This window comes from Salvelinus sp. IW2-2015, unplaced genomic scaffold, assembly GCF_002910315.2.
Source record: "Salvelinus sp. IW2-2015 unplaced genomic scaffold, ASM291031v2 Un_scaffold1572, whole genome shotgun sequence".
In the NCBI taxonomy this organism is placed as follows: Eukaryota; Metazoa; Chordata; class Actinopteri; order Salmoniformes; family Salmonidae; genus Salvelinus; species Salvelinus sp. IW2-2015.
This window is the reverse complement of record NW_019943000.1, coordinates 30,204-36,575: the sequence shown is the minus strand read 5'-3', so window position 1 is coordinate 36,575 and position 6,372 is coordinate 30,204. Positions and strand designations below refer to the sequence as shown.

Sequence of the window (6,372 nt, the reverse complement as noted above, 5' to 3'; positions counted from 1 at the left end):
GGGTAGCTCTCCAGGAACAGGGTTGAAGTGGAAACCTACAGGAGGGTAGCTCTCCAGGAACAGGGTTGAAGTGGAAACCTACAGGAGGGTAGCTCTCCAGGAACAGGGTTGGTTCTATTCTATAATTTCTTAATATCGTCAATCAAAATAGCCTGTGATGTCAAGCCTGCTTACATTTCATGGACTTTCAGATGTGAGATAGTTCCTTTATCTCGGCTCGGTCATATTGTGAAGTCACAATGAACTTAATCTATTATTTCCCACCTCCTTTAAAAGTAGAACACTTTATAGGGAATAGGGTTCCATTTTGGATTCAGCCTGGGTCTTTGTTGTCATGGATATCCCAGAACTGAACCAGCAACAGAATCCCAGTGATGCAACATCTTAGGAAACATGATGATATTTGACAGGCACTATCGCCTTTCCGCTCAATCTTTGAATTTCACTTCCTGATTTACACACATGGTATTGGTTACCAGGCCATGCCATTTCTGACCACAAGAAAAATAATAACACAAAAAAAAGAGACCATTGATTGTCAGACAATGACACCTCATTCATGTTTGAAGAAGTTGTGGCAGTCAGTCATCGATGTGTCTGCATAGGTGTTCGTAAGTAAAAAAAAATAGCATTTTTTAAATCTGAATGGCTTTAGCCCCCAGGAACAGGGTTGGAGTGGAAACCTACAGGACAGTAGCTCTCCAGGAACAGGGTTGGAGTGGAAACCTACAGGAGGGTATCTCTCCAGGAACAGGGTTGGAGAGCCCTGTTCTGGTTGGGGGGTGTTCACCTGGTCAGTGGTCACATTGCTACAGTAGACAGGTACTACCACTAAGTCTGAGACAGAAGGGATTCAGTCTCCCGGACACATATTAAGCCCAGTCCTGGAATAAATATGCTCAGTGAAGATTATCCATTGAAATATGCTTTTTAATCCAGGACAAGGCTTAATCTGTGTCCAAGAAACGGACCCAAGATTAGCTAAATGTGTCGAAGGCAGTGTGAAGAACATCCACATTGGACTGCACCATGTGATGAATTTCATTACATCATACATTCTAGTCCATCATGCCTTCCTCACAATTTATTAGTTGAAGTGAATCGGTATAAAATGACTAAGCCATCTATTCTTAGGCGTTTCTTCAAGAACATTTCATGGGAAAGCCTACCACTCGATGAGTAGAAGTTATTCACCAGCGACCATTTTGGCTTTTCCAATCAATACACCATATACATTACAATGTAATCTGTAATCATGACTGACGAGCCCCATATTTAAACTCAGTTGATAACAGCAGTTTACAACGTCAGCTTTCAATGTCAATGTAATTTATTCAGCAGAAATATATAACTTTTGGAAAATAATCAAAATGATCAAATGTATCAGATGGGCTGCAGGTCACGTCAGACCAAATCCTATCCTACTTAATTATGTCCAATAGTCACATAGGACATGTACCAATTCTCCACGAGTGTGCACTTGCGTACTCTCTTGCATGGATTTAGCAATGGTGGAAATGTTTACATCAATCCTATGCTTTTACATCCACGACGAGTGTGCAAAAAAAATCTTAAGTCATGCATTGATGTCACAGGGAAACATATATTTGAAGGTATTTTTAATATTCCCTGTGTCTGTCTAGACCACTCAGAGTCACATTGGCTCTGAACAAGGCGTACAGTTCAACATAACATACTAACCCTGAATCATTACAATTTTTATTTTTATTTTTTTAAAGGGAGATTCTTATTTATTTTTTCTCCACAGAATTCATCCCCATCCTTTGGATTCATAACTACACCACATCCCAACTATTAAAAATGAAAAATAAAGTTGTAGAAAAAAGTGCTTGCCCATTCCCCTTCAGGAGAGTTACAGTCCAGTTCTGGTTCCATGATCAATGTGAACACTTGTTTTAAAGGAGGTGAGGGTTGGCCCATACCAGTCCAGCACAAAGATATTACTTTAGATAGAGAATATATCCCTTTGGTGACTGTGTCCTTTTTGTGGAATCTGCAGTGGTACTGTGCTTTTTTTTGTGTAAAACATTTAATATAAAAGATGAATTGTAAAGATGAATTAATTATTTGGTAAAACAATGCTGTTAATTTGGACAACTACTATAGACTTGGTAAAATGATAATGTCACAGTGTTATTCAATAGATCGATACATGGGCAAATGTGCAGGACAGGTCTGGGAAATATAATATATGATTTAGGACTGATGAGATGGGTCTAGAGACTAAAGCATAAAACGGATTCACTGTGCACTGGACTGGCTGTCAACCACCCCGTTCAACTGCTACATTTAAAAGGAATCTCATCGTGATAATGACAATATTCTCAATGAAAACGCTAGATTATAAAACACAGACAACAAAATTTACAATGAAGAAAAAAAATCTCAAATATACAACTTGAATTTTATGCAAAATAAATAGTCAATTATATATATATGAAGGTATATTTGTCAGGACAGGAGGCATTTTTCTAATTAGGTTACTGTTCCCGAATGTGATTGCCACTTGGTCACACAGACAGAAACAAACCTTTAAGTTTTTCCACCCCAAAATCTTCGACCCAGGGCCTCTCACCCCAGTCCCCAGTCCATCTGAAAGCAGGAAAGGGCTCTCAGTCCCCTTTATAGTAACGTACCCTACACATCTGCCACATTCATCATCATCATATTGATTGTCTTACAACACACACTGGTGGTCCATCCCTGATGAATCCATTGGCATCTTTGGGGAAAAGGAGAAGCCCCTAGCTAAAAGACTAGCTGTCTTTTATTTACGCCTTCCCCATAGAAGTCGGAGGAAACTCATAAAGACCATTGAATCTACTATACACCTTGACATGAATATCCACAAATACAAACCAACAGACACGTTTTCCCCTCTCTCAGCATACATGGAATTAATAAATAGCATTTTCTTTTTTCAATATAGTATTATTACATATTTATAACATATATTAGTTTCCTCTTTGACATGCTTTGTTCTGATTGGTCTTTTGTCTTCAGCTGTATAGTTGGCGTTAATTAATGGTTGGGGGTTACTACACATGCGGATGTTGTTGTGTTGTTGTTGTTGATGGTGCTTCTATCTGTTTATTTGAGTCTCCCTGAGTGGTGTGGCTTGACAGTGGAGACAGAGCAGACCAGGAAACAGCAAGGTGGAGGACACACACACACACACACACACACACACACACACACACACACACACACACACACACACCTCTCCCTGTAGGCATCCTTAACTAGCTACGACCTGTCTATATCTGAAACACTGATGGACTTTTTATATAAAAGTGAGAAGAAAAACAACTGTTAATCCATATAAAAAAATCCCTTGTTTAGTCAGTCTAGAAAACTAATGGTCCTAAGGGACCTCCCTCAGTCCAGTCCTATTGAGCCCAACACCACTACCATGTCACATTATCTCTATGCTCCATCTCGCTCTACTTCGCTCTCTCATACCCCTTCCTCCACATGGTCCTAGTCCTCCTCTCCAACAGCACAGCTTCTGACATCTCTGTCGTCTTCTTTGATCTCTGTCCCTAACTCTGTTACAGTACACACACACACACACACACACACACACACACACACACACACACACACACACACACACGACACACACACAACACACACACTTTGCAGAAACACACAGACAATGCAGTCAGACAGACCAATAATGACATTGTGCCATGCTGAAAGAGGGGTACAGAGGTGATCGCTGATCCTGCTGGAAGAAATGGGGTACAGGGGGATAGCTGACCATGATAGAGAGGGGGTACAGGGGGGTTAGTGACCCTGTTGGAAGAAGATGGGGTACGGGGGGAAGGCTGGACCATGATGAGAGAAGAGGGTACAAGGGGGATAGCTGACCATGATAGAAGAGGGGGTACAGGAGGTTAGCTGACCTGCTGGAAGAAGATGGGGTACGGGGGTTAGCTGACTCTGCTGGAAGAAGAGGGGGGTAGAGGTGGTTAGCTGACCATGATGGAAGAATAGGGGGTACAGAGGGGTTAGCTGACCCTGTTGGAAAAGAGGGGGTAGCAGGGGTTAGCTGACCCTGCTGGAAGAAGAGGGGGTACAGGGGGTTAGCTGACTCTGTTGGAAGAAGATGGGGTAACCGAGGGGTTAGCTGACCCTGCTGGAGAAGGGGGTACAGGGGTAGCTGCCTGCTGAAGAGAGGGGGTAAGGGGGGCTGACCATGATGGAAGAAGATGGGGTCGGGGGGAAGGCTGACCATGGCTGGAAGAAGAGGGGTACAGGGGGGGAATAGCTGAACTGTACACACTACCGCCTCAGGGTTGACTTTAAAATGGGGGGAGTCGTTCCTCAAGAACGTTTGGCATAATGTCAGTGTGTGTGTGTGTGTGTGTGCTTCACACACAGTTCTCCTCAGTCCTGGTAGTGTGTGGTAACGCACATATTAGTGTGTGTACTAGTGTGTGTGTCATATGCTGCTCTCTGATGGTTGTGGTGGTGGTTGTGAGGCAGAGAGTTCTGCTCGTTGGGAGAGAGGTGTAGGGAGTACGTCGAGGAGTGGTCTCATCAGCAGGAGAGGGCCGTACTGCTCGTTGAGAGAGAGGTGGTCTCATCAGCCAGGAGAGGCGTACTGCTCGTTGAGGAGAGAGGTGGCTCATCAGCCAGGAGAGGGCTTTTCTCCGGAGTGGGGGTGTCGTCAGCTAGAAGCGAGGTGGCGGTGCCACGGGGGCGGGTACCTCCAGACGGGGGTGGCCGCAATCAGGTGACTGGGGGGAGGAATCAGACGAGACGCCATCAGACCGTTCTGGTATTGGGCCGTGTGATCTGAGAGAGAGGAAGAGGGAGGATAAAGGACACGGTGAGGGATAGAGAGAAAGAGAGAGATTGAGAAGGAGAGCGAGAAAGAGGGAGAGAGCGAGAGAGAAGAGGGAGAGAGGGAGAGGGAGGGGAGAGAGAGGAGAAGAGGGAGGGAAGAGAAAGAAAGAGGAGAGAGGGAAATAGAGAGAGAAAGAGAGAAAGATTAGGAGAGAAGAGAAGAGAGAGAGAGAAGAAGAAAGAAAGAAAGAAAGAAAGAAAGAGGAGGGAGAGGAGGAGAGAGATAGAGAGAGGGAGGAGAGAGAGAGAAAGAGAGGAGGGAGCGAGAGAGGTAGAGGTAGAGAGAGAGAGGTAGAGGTAGAGGGTAGATTGAGAGAGGTGGTGTAGTGTAGTGACAGGACAAAAGCCTACACTCAGGTCTCTCTCCCTCAACAAATCATTAAAGCTCAGTGCAGGAGGTATCAATGTTGGCCGTTGGCGGGTTCCTGCACCTTGAGACTGCAGGTCTGGAGCGCTCGTACGTAGAAGTGGCGTGTGTATGACGGGTGAGGGGCAATGAGTGTTGAGCTTGGCTGCTCATGCCGTCGACGACACCGACTCCGGTCCGTCTGCAGCGCTCAAGACCGGTTCTGTTTACAACACTGATTGTGTGACGGGGGAGCGGAACTTGAAACACAGGGCCGTAGCGTGAGGTGAGCAACAGGGGAATAATCACACCACCACGTGCAGATGCTAATAAACAAAAAAGGTATGGCAATGGTACAACAAACATGTAAACACACTAACACAGGTATAACTGTTAGGTGCATAGGTAACAGGTAAAACACAGGTAAAATGTTAGGTATAGGTACAACAGGTAAATCTGTTCTAGGTACATGGTAACACAGGTAAATTCTGTTAGGTAAACTAGGTACAGGTAAAACTGTTTTTAGGTACATAGGTTAACACAGGTAAACGTTAGGTACATAGGTAACACAGGTAAATCTGTAGGTCATAGGTAAACACAGGTAAACTTTAGGAACATAGGTAACACAGGTAAAACTGTTAGGTACATAGGTAACACAGGTAAACTGTTAGGTAACATAAGGTAACACCAGGTAAACTGTTAGGGTACATAGGTAACACCGGTCAAACTTGTTAGGTACATAGGTAACAATGTAAAACTGTTAGGTCTCAGGTACACAGTAAAACTGTTTAGGTAATAGTAACACAGGTAAAACTGTTAGGTTACATAGGTACACATGTAAAACTGTTAGGTACATAGGTAACCAGACAGGTAAAACTGTTAGGCTACATAGGTAACACAGGTAAAACTGTTAGGTGCATAGGTTAACACATGAAAACTGTTAGGTACGTAAGGTAACACAGGTAAAACTGTTAGGTACATAGGTTACACAGGTAATTGTTAGGTACATAGGTAACATCAGGTAAATTGTTAGGTACATAGGTAACACATGTAACTGTTGGTACATAGGTAAACGTATCTGTTAGGTATAGGTAACCCAGGTTAAATCTGTTAGGTACATAGTAAACAGGTAATCTGTTAGGTAATAGGTA

At 43.7% G+C, this 6,372-nt stretch overlaps 1 long non-coding RNA gene across 2 annotated transcripts in view; it reads right to left on the bottom strand.

Moving 5' to 3' along the window:
• The window catches only part of LOC112071294 (uncharacterized), an 11,196-nt gene extending 7,035 nt beyond the window's left edge, over positions 1–4,161 (bottom strand). The window contains exon 1 of one of the 2 annotated variants that reach the window (XR_002894055.2): positions 684–4,161. This is a non-coding gene — a long non-coding RNA (uncharacterized lncRNA). Of the gene's footprint in view, positions 1–35; positions 186–683 lie in introns of those variants that run through there. The other variant, XR_011475808.1, reaches the window with a different exon arrangement.
• Between the last annotated feature and the right edge of the window lie 2,211 nt (positions 4,162–6,372).